General features: G+C 46.2%; 1 protein-coding gene across 2 annotated transcripts in view; it reads right to left on the reverse strand.

The window, feature by feature from the left end:
- The window catches only part of ANKRD11 (ankyrin repeat domain containing 11), a 137,330-nt gene that overhangs the window by 105,306 nt on the left and 12,117 nt on the right, over window positions 1–19,907 (reverse strand). For both annotated transcript variants that reach the window (XM_064671060.1, XM_064671061.1), the window contains exon 2: window positions 7,845–7,924. The gene's annotated coding sequence lies outside the window, so the exon portion shown is untranslated. The remainder of the gene's footprint in view (window positions 1–7,844; window positions 7,925–19,907) is intronic.

Here is a 19,907-nt window from a genome sequence, read left to right on the forward strand (position 1 = left end):
GAACTTCCATGTAGCACTAAAACGGTGTAATTATGTTAATGAACATAATTTACAATACAATAACGAGTAGACTTAGTACCAGTCTCTGAGGTTATTCAAGATAATCATGGAATCATGAAATACCCTGAGCTGGAAGGGACCCAACAAGGATCACCCAGTCCAACTTTCCTCATGAGGAAGTTATAGACAGGACTGAGGAGCAGACTTGGTTTATTCCTTTATCCTTAAACCCTTCCTTATACCTCTCCAAAGTTACAGCTCCAAAGCAAAACTCTCCAATCACCATTTTTCCTCTAACCTAAAATAAATTTCTCTGAATATTTATTTCCTATATTATCTTCAACCCAAATGTGCATTTCTCTTACAACAGTTAATTCCAATTAAGAGAACATTGAAAGGCTTCCTGCAAAAAACAACTACAGGATATTGGCAAGACTACAAGAATGAGGTAAAAACTACTGAAGACAACAAAATAATTTTCTTCTGACTGTGCAACATAAAAAGAAAGTATATTTCTCATATGACACCCGTAATAAGTCTGGGTCCAGCAGAGAATAACCAGAGCTATTCAACACTGACCTTTGAATCCTTGTACCGTTCAACAGCTGAAAAATTATATAAAAGGATAAAAATGGCCAAAATTAGAGAGCTCCTCCTGCCCTACCCATTCCTATCCACCAAACTGATCAGCTTCCCTCAGTTTTGCAGTTCCTCCAAATATTTCCCTGCGTTCCCTTGCTGCCCATATCTGGTTGATCACTGGAGCTCTTCTCCGTCCAGTCAGCCTGGGGGAGAGGCTGGAGGTGCCCACATGAACACATCCAGCACTGCCACTGACACCCCATCTCTCACCAAACTGGTTGACAAGACTCCAGGAAATTCAGAATTAAGGTTAAATGTCAGCCAAGGAAACTCACAGGGAACATGCTCTGAAACCCCCTGGCTCTGCCCCATGGAGTCTGAGCCTCCCTGTGAGGCACATGACAGCTTCTTAACTACAACTTTTCCTGAAAACCTCTGCATCCTGAAAGCACTGACATTTTCTGAAGGGTACACCAGGAATCGATATTTTCACAGTATTGTACCCCAAGATGAGTCCAGACACACAGACTCCATCAAAATCCAAGTGTTGTTCTTTCAGATCAGACAGAACCCAACTTCTGCCATCAGTGGTGATTGCACCACTGGTGTGAAGCTGGGAAAACTGGACATCACCTCAACAGAACCGCCAGGCATTTGCTCTGGAGTTTAGATAACCACCAAAATAAACATCTGGAAAACTGAACTCCAGTGACACAGTAAGGAAGAGAATAAAAACTCCAGTGAACATCTGGCCTCAGGCAGGAAAGTCATAGAATCCCAGGATGGTTTGGGTTGGGAGGGACCTTAAAGCTGAACTCATCCCACCCCCTGCCATGGGCAGGGACACCCTCCACTAGACCAGGTTGCTCAGGACCCCAAGTCCTTTTGTATTAAAGCATCATCACCACCTGTTGTGTGACAGCATCAAACTGAACCCCAGTCCCCAGGACCTGCTGTCCCAAGCACAGTTAATGTGATATCAATCCACCTTGATTCCGCAGCTTAAGCCTTGGAGTGAAATCCCAGCCCGGGAAAACTCAGGATAATATCACAGTGGTCTGTGTGTGTCCCACAATCAATGTTGTTTTCGGTGTTCCAGTGACTCCCACACAGGAACCACCAGCGCTGCCTCCCCCTCTGTCACCACCACCACATCAGCACCACCGGGGCCATTCCACTTGGATTACTATTCACTAGGGCAAAAATAAACGAAAAATAAGAATCCATGACCAATTCTACTTGCAAAAGCAAACACAGCATCCATTCACAGTGGCGATTTCCTAAAATAACCCGTACACACGCCTGCTGTCCCTGCTCCTCCTGGAGCGCTTCACCCAGAAAGGTGATGTTACACAAGCACATTCCTGGTTGATAAGGAGCCCTGCGCACTTAGTTCCCCAGAAATAGCTGCTGTGGTCCACAGTTATCCCTAATATCGATAACGACATGGATTTAAATTTCAAATAAATTCAGATGAAAGATTAAAGCAAGAACATCAGTTCCAGCACTGTGGAGATGCTTGTCTTCCATAATGAGGGAGCCCATAAAAATAACAAGGGAGAAGATTTACACCCAAGCTCCACCACAAAGAAAAAAAATAGGGAATGAATTACTGATTTTTGCAGCTACTTAGTGGTAGGAACAGATGGTTCCAGGCAATAGTATTGACAACCTCAGAAGCTCCCACCCCCAAAGGTGAGCTGCTAAGTCTGTTCCAAATTCAAGAGTCAAAAGCATCGCAGCTGAGACGCCGCTCTCAGGGGAAGTGCCGAGGTTCAGCCAGTCCCACAGCCCCAGAAATGTGCTTCACTCACTGCTGCTCTGCCCTGGCCCTCTACAAGGGCTGTGCCTTCCCAAAATGCCCCGAGGCAGCTCCTGCAGCCACCTGCCCGCTCCAGGGTAAGCTGGAGAGGTGGGGAAGGCAGACCACAGATGGAACAGCTCTGAGGTAAAGCAGAGCTGTCAGGGTTTGTCCACCAACCAAAGCCACTTCTGAGGCCAAAGCCAGGCGTGCCAGCTTCCCAAAACACCCAGGCACAGGGAGCGCTTCCAGGAATTCCAGCCCCTGGGGGGCTCTGCCATGGGGAGCACAGCCAACAGCCCCTCACTCACTTCATGTCCACAATTTTCTGCAAAACACCCAAAAGCTCCCCTCTCTCAGTTCTTGTACATCTCCAGCAAAAGGAAACAATCAGCCTGTCCAGTCACAACCCAAGATCAAAACACCCATTAAAACATTAACTTGTTAAAGACAATCCAGCCTTGGATTTCTGAAGAAGTCCAGCAAACCACCATAAAACAGGGATACCACACAGCACTGGAAAAACTGCTGAGCACCTCCCTGCTCATGTCAGACACTCGGGTGGCTCAGCCAAACCACTTTCCATACAAGGGTTCCATAAATTCACATACTCTGGGATCACCTACTATTCTGCAGCTCCAAGCACAATTCCCACCTCACAGGGTGTCCAGCAGTCAGCGTGTTCCTGTCAGACTCTTGTAACCCCACTAAAGATGCCCAAGTCACTGATGCAGCTCCCTCAGCACTCCTGTGATATGAAACACAAAAAAAACCAAACTTTCCCCCACTTAAAGAACTCAGGGATTCAAATGTCAAAATCCCCAGGTTCACCAGCATCTACACAAAAGGGGAGGAAACTAGGACATTCCAAACTTCATTCCAGAAGTACAACGCTGAGCCTGGTCCTTTGGGGCCTCCTGGGGCGGGAACACCTCTTACTGCCAACTGCATCATCTGCACTCAATCACACCATGATGGACACCTTTGGAAAACAAGGAGTTTCAGCCATATTGTGTCACGCTGCCACTTCACTCCTCGTCACCTCCCAGCCAGAGTGTCACTTCCCCAGGGTGGGGACCAGAACTTTGAAGAACAAGCTTCAGTGCTCTGTAAAACACATGTAAATAAATAAACCCATCCAAACACTCCCCTGGCTCCCCAGGCCACAACCTGCCCCCAGCACTTTTACTTTCCCAAGAGGTCACACCCAGGAACGCCCTTGCACAACAATGGAAGCAGAACCGGCCTCTTACTCCCCAAAATACCTACAGATCCCTTCCTGAAATCCAGCCTCCCTGTGTCACCTGGGCTGGGTGGCTCAGGAATCTTCCTATGTGAAGTTACAGACTGGCAGTTACTGGAAATGATGATCCCTTGCATTGTCTATGTTATGAGCTTGTTTTAATGAACTTTTTCCTAAATACAACTGTGATTTTTAAGTGTACATTATGTTAATTGATATAAATCTACATATTCCTAACTCAAAACTGTACATTGTTCAGTGTAGGTTACATTAGTGGATATAAATGTACAAAATCCCAACTCCAAAGTAGATTTCTTTTAAAAATTAGGATTTTTGTGGTCACAATACAGTCTTATTCTCAAAGAATAAGATTATTCCAAACTAAGTAGAGTCAAGGAAAAAACCCCCAACTATTTTCCTTCTTTTTAGGCAATTATTGGCATGGCTTTCTCTAGTTCGAAACACAAGAGGAAGGAGGACAAGGTTGTATTTGGTTGTGGGTTGGTCTCATCAATAACTCCCATCTGTGCCGTGGATACACTCGGAGCTGAATTACACCCAAGGAACAAGTCAAGCGAGACATTTTTCAAAGCAGCCCCTGCTCAGCTCAGGTCTGTTCATTAAGGTGCTGCATTGTGCTCCAGCTTGGCTTATTAGCAGTGGAAAGGTCAGAGAAAGTGAATTAATGGAAGTGCTGCGCTCTCCAACATCTGACATGCAAGAGAGGAGCCTCCCTACCTACACTTCTCCTGAAAGGTACGTTCAAATTGAGGGCATGTAGGTGGCACCTGCCAAAAGTGGCATGTGAATAACATTGGCAATTTAACAAATTCTGGGAAAATACAGAGAACTGTAAAAGCAGCAATTCAACCACTCAAAGCAAATGCTTGTGCTGAGATTACAGTTGAAAAAGCAGCTTTTTCACGGGGACAGGGGGAAGGATTTAAAGCTCTTTCCTGTAGGTCTCAGCAGGGTTTTGTGTCCAAAAACTCAAGGCCTGTTTGACACACAAAGAAGCCCAGACTCACAGTTAAGCCACCTCTACTTAACCTCTGCTGGCAGTGAAGATACAGCTTTAAAAATTAAATTTAGACTTTGTCACTTCAGTGCTGTCCAACAGAGCACAGCCTGGACACGCAGGTTTATTGCTCCCAAGGGCTGCGAAGACCCATCTCCCACACAGGTACGACAGTGTACAAGCACCATGGGATGCTCTCCAAACCCACCTCCCCTTCCCAGGCCGACCTAGGCATCAGCACAAACCCTAACTGGATCCTGTGAAACACTCCAGATAAACCTGCACCTGGAGAGCCACCCAGTTGCTTTACAGCACTCCCAAAATCTGTACTTTTTCAGGAGAAAGGGTTCCACAGCAAAAGTCAGCAAAGCCACAAACCACACAGCTCTACCTCTTTAATGCTCCATAGAATCATGGAATGGTTTGGGTTGGAAGGGACCTCAAAGCTCATCTTGTTCCACCCCTTCCATGGGCAGGGACACCTTCAACTATCCCAGGTTGCTCCAAGCCCCATCCAACCTGGCCTGGAGCACTTTCAGGGATGGGGCAGCCACAGCTTCTCTGGGCAGCCTGTGCCAGGGCCTCACCACCCTCTCAGGGAAGAATTTCTTTCCAATATCTCATCTATCCCTGCCTTTAGGCACTGGAAGGGGCTCTAAGGTCTCTCCAGAGCCTTCCCTTCTCCAGGCTGAAGAACTCCAACTCTCTCAGAATTACTAACATGGCACTAGTAATTCCACTTGCCCGTGGCTTCCCCTCCATTCTCCAGGCCCTGCTTCATAACACATCAGCTTCTCCCCCTGAAAGCCAATGTTCCCATATCCCAGGACCCCATGGAAAGCCGCTCTCCTCGGCTCAGTGGTGACCAACATGCTAAAGAACAAAGACATGCTGGTGTTTTATTTTCCAACACCTCTAATCTGGAAGGGATAAGAATTGAAATACATAGAAAAAAGCCAGCAAGCTCATCAGAACACTTCTATGCAGAGAAATATCTTCCTGGTGGAATACTGAGCTCGATTCCCCTCAAAGCAGTAAAATTGAGACCCATATACGAGCACATTTAAGAGCATTAATAGAAAAACATGGAGCATTTAAGTGAAGTCACGTTCCAGCTAAACAACACTCCCATTATTGCAGCATCTGACTTTCCGAGGACAATTCAATCCTGGCAGCCTGGATTGTAATTGCTTTTCCACTACAGGCCTCAGCTTTACACTCGTGCCCTTCTCAGGAGGTCAGAGCGCGGCTGCAGCTCGGAAAACAATTCTGCTCCGTGCTCCTCATTCATCCTTTTAATCCCACACCTGCATATTCATTAGGAACTCCCTGAAACACCACTGCCAAGGCCACCACTAAAGCTGCTGCCTGGAGAAAGCCTTGGCCCCTCTGCTTCCCTGTGAAGGTGTTGGGAACACACAGATCTCTCCAGCTGTTGGTGCTGGGGAGCAATTGAGTCACCAAACCCCAGGACAAGCCCAAAGTGGTGCAGCCATTCCTGCTGCCAACAGGAAAAAGAAGATACCACTGCCCAGAAAAGTGGCTGCCCCATCCCTGGAAGTGTCCAAGGCCAGGTTGGACAGGGCTTGGAGCAACCTGGTCTAGCGGAAAGTGTCCCTCCCCATGGCAGGGGATGGAATGAGATGGGCTTTAAGGTCCTTCCAACTCAAACCTTTCTGTGGCTACGACAAATTTCGCTTGTTTTGAGTAAACCCTTCCAGACAGGGTCACTCAAATGCACCTGAATATTGGGTAAGTTTTTATTATCCTGCTTTTAAAAAGGCAGTTTGCATTCAAAAAATCCAAACACCATTTACTTCAAAACTCAGAATTAAACATCTTCGTCCCCACTTAGGAAATAAAACAGGCAGCAAACAGCAACCAGCCTGGTTTATCACTGATGTCAGGGCTGAGCCAGGTTTCTCAGGGCCCTGCCGAGCTTCTAGGAAGGATGAAGGAGCTCCTGCACACACTGGGAAAAGGGCTCAAACCTGATACACTGTAATTACTTAACGGCCCAGGGAGAGTCACTGATGCCTGCTCTGCTTTGTTCCACTGTGAAAGGCTTCTCCTGCTATTAATATTCACCAGGGGAAGCTGAAATAACATCTTGTCTCCACCTGAATACCTTGCAATTATTATGGACACGCTAAACACAATGATTTTTATTTTCCCCCCTCAAAATCCAGGACAAAAGGCACCTTCCAGCCTGTAAAGGCACCTGATAGGGCAGGGCTGGACTTCCACATGGAGCAACTCTCCTTCACCAACAGCCTTCCTCGCGATGACAACAACTTCAACACAAATAATCCCACTGCAGCAGGAACCCAGAGGTCAGCCAAGGACCAGAGCCCCAAGGCAGGAGCCACACACTGGAGTTATACACTGGGAGCCTTCTCCATAGGATTCCTGGGCATCCTGGGGGTGACCTTGAACCCCTCCATGACATGCACCGCCCAGATGAGCTCACACAGCCTTTAATCAGCTCCCAGCACATCAAACCACCAGCACTGCAGAAACACCAGCCACAACAATCCCAAAAAACCAGCCAGAACTTCCAGGACAGCACCAGCCTCTACCATGAAACAGAGGCAAAAATCTCATTTTCCCCCCCTAACTGCACTCTACAACAGCCTGTTATTTCTACATCTGCTAATGCTCTCAAAAAGTTGAATCCTAACACTGAATCAAACTGTAGTCTCAGCAGATTGGGAGGTTTCTCTGCCCAAAATGAAACGTAGGTGCCATCTGTTTCAATTAGACTAATCACAAGGAAACATAACATTGGGAAACTAATAGACTTTGGGTTTTTTCAAGACATTTTGAAAGCAAAGAGAAAGAAAGAGGACCATGATATTATTTAATACTCAGCACCACCACCAACCTGCACAGTCTGCTGGGCAAACCTGTGCTGGAACTGCCCAGGCAGGAAATTGCACTTTTATTTCACTGAAGTCAGGGAAAAACTTGATATAATCAAAATTGTCTAAAATTAAAAAGGCACCTCAGAACTACAGACAGCTCCTAAGATATTCCTGGTTAGTACCTTTTTATCATCCCATGGAATTTGCAATTTTTACCTTCAAAGTTCAGAAAATAAAGACTTTTAAAAAAGGCAAAACCAAACACTCCAACAGGGACACGAGCACTTATTAGGGAATAAACCAGAATATTTAGATAGAAATAAAGTCAATATTTACCGATTCCATAGTTGAAAGCTCTTCTTAGCAGGACATATATTAAAATCCAACAGAGGTGTGTCCCAAAAACGCTGTGTAATCTGAAAAACAGAGGAATAGGTCCATTAGAAAATTAAACCAAGGGAATTTTATTCACAACACGCACGCTGGATTTGGGTACATGAAGGTTACCAAGTACAAACACTTGCCTAATCCAGAAATAAACTCCCTGATAACAAGTCTGCACAAACAGAGGAACACAAGGAATAGTGGAAGCTCAGCCGAGCATCCATCACATTCCATAACTTTCTGATAATAGATAAAAAAAAAAAAACCACTTGTCTCAAGGTTTCTGTGACCATCTGTGTGGTTTTAGAGCCATTTTATTTACAAAAAAAGGTATGTCAGCCCCCAAACTGTGAGCAGCTCATGAACCAAAGACAGGCAGAGCCAGCATGAGCTCCCACGCCAGAAATTCACCTTCCCAAACAACTCACAGAATTATCCACAACACCACCACTCTCTTTCCAAGCACACCTTTGCTCTGAACAGCAGTGAATCCACTACAAACCTCTAACTTTATTTTCCAACCAGCTGTCATTGTACTTTCAAGGATATCTTTCCAGCTACAAATTCCCGAAGTGAAATTTCCGACGCTGGGCAGGAACCAGCAGGAGCTCTCAGCACCCAAAGTGAAGGGGAATTACAGTCATTAACTGGCACATGAAAGGGTTGGCAGATTCCAAGCTCAAATCCTGCACTCCTCATGTTCCCAGGTCAGACGAGTCAGCCCAGGCTGCTCCATCCTGGAGGTCCCCCGGCTCTGCCCATGTCCCACCACCACGTCTGCTCACTAACAAATTCCCCCCCAGGCAGAACAAGCCAGTCAGTTCCAGAGGAGATCCCCCAAGAGTCACAGTCATCCCCTGCAGAAGGGCTGAGTTTGGAATGGCACAGCTTCGGGGGAACCTGCACAAGTCACAGGAGAAAGGAAAAATCTGAACTACAGATAAGCCTGTTTGGGGGCTGGCAGTGTGGAAGAGCAGAGCTTGGACACAGCCACATGTAAAACACTGCCTTATCCCAGAAAAACCAGAGCTTCTGCTACACTTCCACAGAGAAACAGGTCAGGAAAGGAACTTTTTGCAAAGAAATAAGCTGCTGATGCACTGCAGGTCCAACTGCTAAAGCCCAGCTCCGGAGGGGAGCAGCAGTACCTGAGGCACTGGGAGCACTGGGCCTTCTCCAGTCCAACTGCAGGTACTCTGCCCTGTACAAAGAGGTGAAAGGGTGAATTCCAAGCTCCACATCCTGCTCATGCCAAATTCCCCAAAATCCCACATCCCATCTCTAGACACTGCAAACCACACCGAGGGCACACAGTGACCAACCCCTGCTCCAGCTGACAGTGGGAAAATCTCGATTTCTCCCAAATTACCCTTCCTTCTAAAAACAGAAGTGCTAAACCCCAATTTTTTACTCAAAAACTCACATATATAAAGTTACAAGTGGGGAACTACAAAGTACAAAACACTTCAGCTTTTGTTTGCTCCACTTCCAGCTGCCCCTTTCCAAAGGCTAAAGATTCCCCAACTCCAAGACCACCATAACTCCTTGGACCTCCACGTGCTGATGGACTTCCTCCTCTTATACTCACTGAGAACACTCAGGTTCTTGTGTTCTTTCCCCAAACGCTCCCACAGAATCATTTAGGCTGGAAAAGACCTCTGAGATCATCGAGCCCAACCTTTAACCCAACACCACGTTGTCAACCACACCACAGCACTGAGCACTCTCACATCCATGTTTTCACTGTGGGGATCCAACCACTGCTTTTAAACTTTGTTGTATCTATTATTCCTCTTCCAAATTCCATCTGCACAACTTCCAGGCCCAGCTCCCTCACATCACACTCTGGAGCCTGACACTTCTTTAAACAGCATCAGATTTAGTTCCCCATAACGTTATCGCACTGGGACTGGCCTTGCAGAGCAGGTGACAATTTTATACTTCATTGCTGCTCATCACCTTACAACTTCTGATTTAGCTGGATTTGGACATCTGCCTTCCAAGAATCACCCAGGAGAGACCCTAAGGCCAGCCAGGACAGAAACACAGTGGAAGAGATAAGGAACCCCAGGAGAGCCTTGTTTGTTTTGGGAATCTTTCACTCCCCAACGAAGAGCCAAAGGGAGGATGTCCAGATGAGCAACACAGCTGCATCCAGGGCAGAGCTGCTTCCAGCTGAGCCAAGGGAAGTCTTTGGAACCTCAGTGAAAAGGAGCAGGCCAATATAAACCCAAAAACCCAGAGGAACACATACAGGCACACAGTCCTGACTCAAATAAAGGAATCCTGTGGCAGGTAAACTTCTCCAGACAAGCAAAGAAAGTTTTTTGACATTTTTCTTTGAGAAGAGCAGGAGATACATGGCTACCTCATGGATTTCTCCGTGGCCAGGGAGTCCTGGAGCACTAAGGGATCCCCTGAAAACAACTGCAGCCCTATGGAGCCCAATAATACTCGCACAGCAACTTTTCCAGCAGGATTCCCCTTCTCATTAGTGCTGCTTTGGGGCAAGAAGTTGTTTTTGGATTCAAAGTCACACTTGCATCAATTCAGATTTTCTGGTGATCCAGAACTAAGCAGCGTAACAGGATTTCAGGATGAGATTTAGATTCTGTTTGAGACTAACTTCTGAATGGAAAAAATCTCCAGGGACTAGGAGAGCCTTTTTCCACAGCACTCATCTGCTTCCCTCACAATAATTCCACAAAGAGACAGAATTTCAATGAGGCAGCTCTCCGAGGGCTCCAGTGAAAATATACTCAGGGGAGCACATGGGACACCACGGAGCTCCTGCACTCAGATAAGCTCCATTTCCTCCAACACAGAATCAAGAGGGATCACGAACAACAAATTTGGAGGGAGGGGAAATCCAAAAGTGTTTTTCAATGCACTTCATAGGCATGTTCAGCACAGCTTTGTGCCTGCCTGACCACACTGAGACAGCACAGTCAGAGCTTTCACCTGCTGGAATGGGGAAAAGAGTTGTTTCCAAGAAATCCCCATAAATTTGAGATAAATATCCAGCTGCAGTGCCCTCCAGCCTATCAGCAGCTCCCAGCCCAGCCATCTCCAGGCACACACACAAACTGTTATGTTCCACAGCCACTCTCGCCCTTTACAGAGAGATTCCCAGCAATAGGGTAAGCTCCAGGAGCTGCCTTTCACTATAGTTTCCAAATATTTCCACAGCAATCACATCCCAACTATGCTCAAACAGCGCCAATTACTCAAGTGAAAAGCCAAAGCACAGAGAGAATTCCACTAGTCCTCAAGAAAACCTCTCAGTGTTTGAATGTGACAAAATTGCACCATCAAATAAAATTTAATTTGATGGCTTTCATAACTGAAGTAGGTGATATATTCTCAGTCTTAAAGTTCCTTTATTTTGCCCTGAAAATAATAGGTATGCTGAGATCTACAGTTTTTAAAGCTCCTGTCATCTGTGCCACTTGATAAAAAATACAAAATAACCTGGTACTGTCCTCAAAAACACAGATCAAGACACTGGTGTGGGTGAAAAGTCCAAGGGTCAATTTCTCCCATTGTAACAAGCATGAAAGAAGATGTGATTCCTGTGGAACTAAATTGATCCTTCAGTGTTTTAACTGAAAGTCTCACATGGACAACACAGACTACAAGGAACTGGGGGTTGACAGAAGCCTAAATTCAGGAATGACCAAGCTGCCTGGAGACCTCCAGTGAACTAAGAGAGGTCAGGATCTGTGATGACAAATCACAGAATCCCAGAATGGTTTCGGTTGGAAGGGCCTCAAAGCTCATCTCATTCCAGTCCCTGCCATGGGCAGGGACACCTCCAAGCCCCACCCAACTCGCAGGGATGGGGCAGCCACTGCTCCTCTGGGCAACCTGTGCCAGGGCCTCACCACAATAAGTATTTTTAACATGTTTCACATATTCCTCAAGATCTGTGCAAAAAAAAAAAAGGCAGTTAAACCCTTTTATATCATAAATGTTTGAATTTCATTAAGCCAAAAAACTAATTATCAGCAGAAGCTGAACATTTCACAGAGTTTATCCCTTGTAAGCACACAAGATGCAGCTGAGCAGTGAACTCTGAATTGCTGGACATACCAACATCACTACTGGTTATCTGGTCTCTTCATACCAGATATTTAAAGTTTGCTACCATGACACAGGATATCTTAGAATCATCAACCTCTAAAACTACCTATTGTTTCTCCTAGAAAGATCCACAGAAGCAGCCTGAAAGGTACTTGGCAGAGTAAAAACCTGGGGCTGTCAGAAGAGCCCCAGCTCCAAAACCCTGCAGGAACTTGGAGAATCTTGGCGTGATGTGACACAGTAGCCAAACAAGCCCCAATAGCTTCCACTGAACCAGACTTTTCAATTCTGTACACACAATCAGGAGTGCTGGAAACACAGGAGCACGTTCCCTCTTCTCCTCCTTCACTCTGACCACCCTTCTGTGGCTTCTCCGAGGAGTGGAAAGTCCTAAGTCAAAACAGAGCTTCTGGGACTGCTCTGAGCAGCCTTGGGCTGCAGCTCAAGGCTGCACCAGCAACCACCGACAAGACCAGGGCTGAGGACGCTGTTTGCCATGATTTAGTCTGCCCAAGCTAAAAAAAACCCTCCTCTTGTTTTAATAATGGTAAATGCCTTAAAGACTGTGCACTGTTATCCCAGAATCATTAAGGTTGAAAAAGCCCTCCAAGACAATCCAGTCCAAGCTGTGACTGATCTCCACTTTGTCACCCAGCCCAGAACACTAACTGCCACATCCAGGCGTTCCATGGACACCTCCAGGGATGGGGACTCCACCACCTCCCTGGGCAGCCCCTTCCAATGCCTGACAGCCCTCTCTCTCCATGAGGAAATTCTTCCTGAAATCCATCAGCAAATGGATAAAGAAGTCTTAACTACACAAGCAGCACCTGCCTAACAAAAGCAATAACTTCCATCAAGTGGCCTCTCTGTCACAAATAGAAGTAAGAAAAAGGTCGAAACACCCAAAAATAATTGTCCACCACCCCTTCAGCAGCCCAGGGATCTACAGGCACCCCTGTCTGTCAGCTCCAATGCTCCAAATAATCTCCCAGACCTTGCAATTTTTCATTTTCAGAGCTCCAGTATGAAATGTAATTCCCTAAGACTGCTAGGTCCTTCCAGCCTGGCTGAATCTCTTCCAAAAAGGTGCATCATCAGGCTCCTTTCTTTATTACGTGACCTGCACGTGCAAAGCAAAGATGCTCTGTCTGGCTTTGGGAGAACACATCATTACTACTGGGACACAGGAAAATGAAGATCCACATTAACTCGTGAGAACATGCTCTCAAAAAACCCCTCAGCACAGACCAGCAGCAGCAGATCTGCTCTCAAACCACCTGAACTGGTTCACCAGCCAGCCAGAAACTTCATCATCATCTACAGAACCCTCAAGCTGTTTATTTTAGTGTAGCGTAAGCTCTTAATTCCTAAGCCATTTGGAAAACAGAGAGGATGCACAGTGGTGTGGATATTCCAAGCAGAACTGATCCATGATCAGGTTTAGTTCACACAAAAACAAGAACAAAATGTGACCTCTGTATCCTGAAAATTTGCTGAGCCCCACCAGAGAAGTAGTAAATATCCCCAATTATTTCAGTCAGACACAAAGACAGCGTGAATAACAAAGCTTATGTACTGCAGCATACACAGACATGTAAAATTCAGGGCATAACAGTTGAAAATCAAATATTATCCAGGAAAAGACTTCCAGGTCCACACAGAAACCAGTACACACTAAGTTCAAGTAAAAGGTAGAAGGATCAGACAACAAATGCTCTTCCTGGGCATAAAACCAAGAAAGAATAAAGGAAAACTAGTGAGAAATAAAGCAAATGAAGTCAACAGCATGAGCAGTAAGATTCCCAGATGCTGACAATTAGAAAGGTTTATGGGAAAACTAAAATTAATCAAGTATTAGAAAATACATATATTCAATAGCTACAGAATATAAGTTTTCAGCAAAAACCTGCCTGGAGATTACTCAACTCCTGCCCATAGGTACCTGTAGAAGAATTGCTAGGATTCAGCCAGCAAACAAATGGAGGTGCCAGGTTTCCAGCTTAGGTTTGCCCAATACCTGTCTGCACTTCAAATAACCCCCGTGACCCAGGGGAATTTCTCCCATTTGAGCTCTGAAAGATGCAGGGTGAAGCACAAACTGACCCACCAAAGGGGACACTCAGAGGTGAGTTCAGAACACAGACACAACTAGTGCCCATCTCTGAGAGCTCAAAAACCCTACTGTGCCCTTTTGCCAGGCTAGAAAATCCTGAAGCTCCAATTTGTCCTAATTAATCAGAGAATCATGGAATGGTTTGGGTTGGAAGGGACCTTAAAGCTCATCCAGTTCCACCCCCTGCCATGGGCAGGCACACCTTCCACTAGACCAGGTTGCTTCAAGCTCTGTCCAACCCAGCCTTGAACAGTTCCAGGGATGGGGATTGAGCTCCAAGATGTTGGCCTTCACCAACCCAATAAAGGCAAGAAGGATGTTTCTGGAATTAGAGCCATAATTTAAACTGCGGTCATAGTTGCCGTCACAGTCCACGTACCTTCTCCTTTCCATTCCTCCTAAATACAAGTCTGAGGTGGGACAAACACATCCTTCCTGTCTCCAGAGTGAACCTCTTCCCGTGACTTCACCATAAAATTCGACTCAATTCCCTCTGTACATTCTCCTAAGGGAAGGAGGAGGGTAAACGATGCTACTGGTCCAGGACAAGCTCCCCTTTATTTAAAATATGAATCTGCATTTCTTCCTCCATGCTCAATTTTAACACATTGAGAAAATACAGACCATTTTTCAGAAGAGTGACAAACACATCTGTCACCTCTGCAGTTCCAGAGATTTGCATCCGTGCAATTTGGTGGCAAATTGGATACAGGTTACTATTAATACCTGAACTATTTCCTTTCCTCTCTGAATGCTGATTGGTGAAAAGGATGCAAACATCCCATTTTAAAGCACACTAATTAGCCAAGGAGGAGTCAAGGAAGTCACTGCTCAGCCTTCAAGAACAGACACAGCCTCCCTCAAAGAGGAAAAACACAGCAAACTTATCCACAGAGTGGATTCTGGTTGGAGTCTGAATAGTGGAATAAAACCTCCCCAGCCAAGAAAAATGTGTGGCCACACAAACATTACAATCAGACACTTCAACACCCTAGACATAGGTTTTTTAGGAATACGCAGGTGTCACTCAGAGCCCACACCCAGGTACATATAAGGATCAGACACCATTCCCTGTCACAATCCAAGACAATCCAGGAGGTCCCCAGAAAGCAACACGAAAAATGTAATTGTAGAATGTGCTCAAGTCTTCAGTTCCCGACTTACAAGTGCCTTACAACCACCTCAAATTACACAGCAAGGAAAGAGCTGAAAGGAGGCACCTCCTTGATTTCCACATGGCATCCCTCCCCTATTGTCTGGGGCCTGGCAAGTTGAGGTCAGAATAAAAAGATTCCTTAAAAATCCCACATACATTGAAAGCACCTAAAGCTTCAACTGATATTTTTTTTCCCCTTCTATTCTATGCCCTGAACAGGTTTAAGTAGCAGTTGTCATCACTAAAGAAGCTGCTCCCCTCCCACTTTCCATTCTCCTGAGAAAGGAGCACCCTGGCAGCACCAGGTCCAGGTGAGAAAGAGCTGCTGCTGCTTAGCTCAGGTATAGAAATCCAATCTGGAAAAGGGTGTGAGGAGGGCACAGGCCACCTCAACCACATGGGCTCAGAGAGCATTGCTGAATAATAAAATAAGGAAACATAATAATAAAATAAGGAACTAGAATGTGTCTGTGCTAGCAAAAGTGCCCCAGCCCTTCAGAGGGGCTCGAGGGATGTGGGTTCCCAAAGAGGGAAGGCTCTGGCCCTGCTCAGCTGCTGGATCCCAGCTTCTCCCTTGGGCCACTCCAGAGCTTGTCCATAAATCAGCTGAACCTGCCAGACCAGCAGAAAACGTCCTCATCTTCCTCTTCCCACTGCTCTCCCGGCTCCAAAGGGGCTGGATTGGCTCCTGCCCCCCGGCTGGAAGGGTGGGGGAGCCTCACCACCCCCAGCAGCGCAACCCCGCTCCGGCTGTGCCACGAAACCGCACCCCAGGAAAATCCACAAACACCCGGAGAAAGGGCACATCCCTCCCTTCCAACACGGGCCGTCCAAACAAACAGCACAGAGGGTGGCAAGGAAAGCGCTCAGAGGACAAAAGGACAGAGTCAGGATTAAACCCAGTCCCTTGATCCCCGGCCAAATGGCCGACCCATAAGCCCACGCAACCTCCAGAGCCAACTTAAAATCCTGAGTGTGCTATACTTTAGGTTATAAAATCATATTTAGACACACATTTCAAGTGTTCTTTGCTCTGCTGGTGGCTAAAAACAATGCCTTTGTCATCAAATCTTGCTCCAGCACGCTGACGTGACGTTTTTAACTCAGGAAATAAGATAATTATGGTTCAAGGTAAACAACTACAACTGTGCATCATAAACAGTTTCTAATTTTAAGCCTGAGTCCCTCTAATGCCATCCATATTTTAAAGACAGTTTCCTTACAAATGGTTGAGGTTGTCTGAGCAGCTTGTGACTGAGTCTGTGCTGATGAGCAGCAGGTCCTGGGAAAACAGGGACTGGTGGAGCAGGTAAAAGTCCAACAGACACAGCAAGTGAGCTCCAGTGTCAACATCATGGAATGGGTTGGGTTGGAAGGGACCTCAAAGCTCATCTTGTTCCACCCCTTGCCATGGGCAGGGACACCTTCCACTTGACCAGGTCGCTCCAAGCCCCATCCAGCCTGGCCTGGAACACTTCCAGGGATGGGGCAGCCACAGCTTCTCTGGGCAACGTGTGCCAGGGCCTCACCACCCTCACAGGGAAGAATTTCCTCCTAATATCTAATATGAATCTCCCCTTCTTTTTGTTTAAAGCCATCCCACCATGTCTTGTCCCTCCAGGCTCTTGTCCAAAGTCCCTCTCCAGCTCTCTTTGAGCCTCTTTAGTCACTGGAAGGGGCTCTAAGGTCTGCCCAGAACCTTCTCTTCTCCAGGCTGAACAAGCCCAGCTCCCTCAGCCTGTCAAGGTATGCCAAACATCAAAGGAGGAAAATACACTCTGAATCTTAAATAGCTGGAGAGGCAAAAGCTGCGTCTCCTGGAACACACAGAAAACAAAGTGCCGGGACCGGAGAGCTCCACACACTTACGCAACCCCTGCTGCAAGTCATTGTGGATCCCAGACCTCAAACGCCCCACTGCAGCTTCCCACTGGCACAAACAGCAGCAAGTCAAGTTGTAACTCGCTGGAGAGCATCAGCTACCGAGTTGTTCAACACCAGGCAGCAAATGCACCTCCAGCCCACAACGCTGTGTCTGAACTGGCCCTGCTGCTGCCCTAAAACATTCCCCAAAGTTACCTGGAAACAAAGGCTGACAATAAACAGCGGCGTCACAGCTGAGCCTGCAGCCAGAAACACTGCAGCACATCATGGGAACGTGTCTGGAGCTCCAGTGAGGATCGAGGGCACGAGCTGTCTGCTTCGGGATGAGTCATTGCACTCAGAGGTAGCAATAACTCCAGGACTGCTCTGAGGTGTTATCCTGGCAGGCTCCCATTCCTCCTCATCCCAGGAAAACATGCTAAATTACAACCAAACGAACCAAAATCCAACTCAAATCCCAGTGTCCTTACACAGCTGTGCCAGAAGAGCTAGGAGTGGTCAGAACTATCCCAGCAGTGGGAACGCGGCCGCTCCTGCAGGAGACGGAATGGCAAAGAGAAATCACGTGGTGGAGCCTGTGCAGCCTGGGAGAGCTCGCTCCTCCAAAACTTTTCCTCATTAAACAATTCCAAACCACCCCACCCCATTGCTGCTATTGTTGTCAGAGAGGGAATTCCAAGCAGAACAATGATTTCCACGACATTTTGCTGCTGGAAGAAGAAAACTGGTAACACTGCACAGCAAAAATACAGTTTCCACAGTAGTTCATCGAGTACAAGTCTCCTTCCTAAAGGGAACAGATTAACGTGCCTCAAATCCACTGTGCAGCAGGGATGTATTTTTAGATCGAGCCATCCAAAGGCAGTGATGTGGTGGAAGCCTCCCAGGCTGGAGTTGGCCATCTCTCTGCACCCTGGAGAGGGCAGCTCATTAAGAGGCTGCTCTGAGCAGAAGGAAACAATTCACCCACTCCCTGAAGAAATCCCTCTTCCTATGACAAGGCAGCTCCTCTGAACGCTCCAGAGCCCCATAGCTCATCTTGATTTGCACCATTTTTTGGGAACAGCCACATGTTAGAAGTGCTCTTTCTTCCCACATTTCCCCAACAATTAATGGAGTCAAATTCAACGCTGTGTTCACGGCAGGACATGGCATGTAGAGTGGCTCAAAGTCAACCCAGGGGTCATGAAAATGACAGTTTGGCTTTATAATGCTTTATCTGCAATTAACACTTTTCTATGACTTCTGATAAAGTAAAGCACAAGCTGCCATCTGAACCCAAATGCAAATAAGTGAACCCTAAAAATAGCATGGAATCATGGAATGGTTTGGGTTGGAAGGACTTGAACCATATCAGGCACCTCTGCCTTCATTCCCACACAATGCTGTCCCTGTGATACTGGAAATACCAACTCAACTTCAGCTCCAAAAATTGCTTCCTAATATTTTCTCATGCTATTCCATATTTTAACAACTCTCACATAAAATGTCTTCAGATTATAAAGCATTTGGTTACAAACACTTGGTTTTCAGGTAGTTGAAGTTAAGCAAAAACAAAATAAAATGCATATAAACCTATGAACTACAGAAAGTGTTTGTAATTTCACAAATTGCCAGGAATTCTGACTGTCTCATCCTTAGTTTAGATCTTTAAGAGTCCCATCTTTAGAGTTTAGAGACGGCACTGCCAGAACACAGAAGGCATCACCTACCCCTCTGCAGAGGTGAATTTGGGTATCCCAAACATGTCACTGAGCAACACAAATGCTCAATCTGGAGCATTTATGGAATAACAGGTAGAAAAAAAGAGGAAAAATAAAAATAATGGAGGAAAAATGCAAAAAGTCTATACAAGACCCAAAGTCCATACATGACCCAAAACTCCTGAGCAGAACCTAGCAATTTTTCAGACTTTTATTAAAATTAGCTGTTGTGAAGTACATTTGCCCCTTATGAATAGCAAAAGGGCACCAACATCACCCAGTGAAAGACATACAGAGTGGGTCAGAGGTGAATAGGGTTCCTCCATACCCACAGCACACACAGAACTAAGCTTATACACCTCAAAACCAGCTCATTTCTAATACAGTGTTCACGGAAGGCAAAATTACTCAAATCTGGTGTGTAGGTCTAAGGAAAATCAAGCTTTGCTTCAGCCCTGCCTCCCCTCCCAAGCCCTTCCTCCTCCGAATGCCTTAAATAGGATGTTACACTACTTGTTTATACGCCATTACAGAAAGACATGCTGGGTTTCTTCATCCTGCATTACAGAACAAAATGTTACCCAATTCCTTCTGTAAAGCACCAAGAAATAACTGTGAGACCATATGCATGGGGAAGCATCCACGTGCTGGAGTAATCTGGCCTTACATAACCGGCCATGGGCATCTGACCACAACCAGCAGCAAAGACAGGGCCAAAAAACAATCTAAAACCCAGCTAAAAATTCATTTTGACGGTTCTCATTCAGGAGACAAACGAAATTCATGCTTTATACAATTTGAGGTGAGGTTTCTGCCATGAAAATACACAGAGCAGAGAATCCTGGGTGGTTGGTTTTCTCTCCTTGAGCTCATCCCCAAAGCAAGAATGAATCATTTGCTAATTGGTGAGTTCAGTTTGAACCAATGCCACCGTGATTCTTATCTCAGTAGCTGGAAGGCAGCTCCTTCCAAGGATTCAACAAGCTAGTGGACATGGACAAAGGCAGAGATCATTCTCAGTGCATCCTAAAATGTCAGGAATCTGAGCACTGATAATCCTGGAGATCACAGAA

This window comes from Pseudopipra pipra, chromosome 14 (assembly GCF_036250125.1).
Source record: "Pseudopipra pipra isolate bDixPip1 chromosome 14, bDixPip1.hap1, whole genome shotgun sequence".
In the NCBI taxonomy this organism is placed as follows: domain Eukaryota; kingdom Metazoa; phylum Chordata; class Aves; order Passeriformes; family Pipridae; genus Pseudopipra; species Pseudopipra pipra.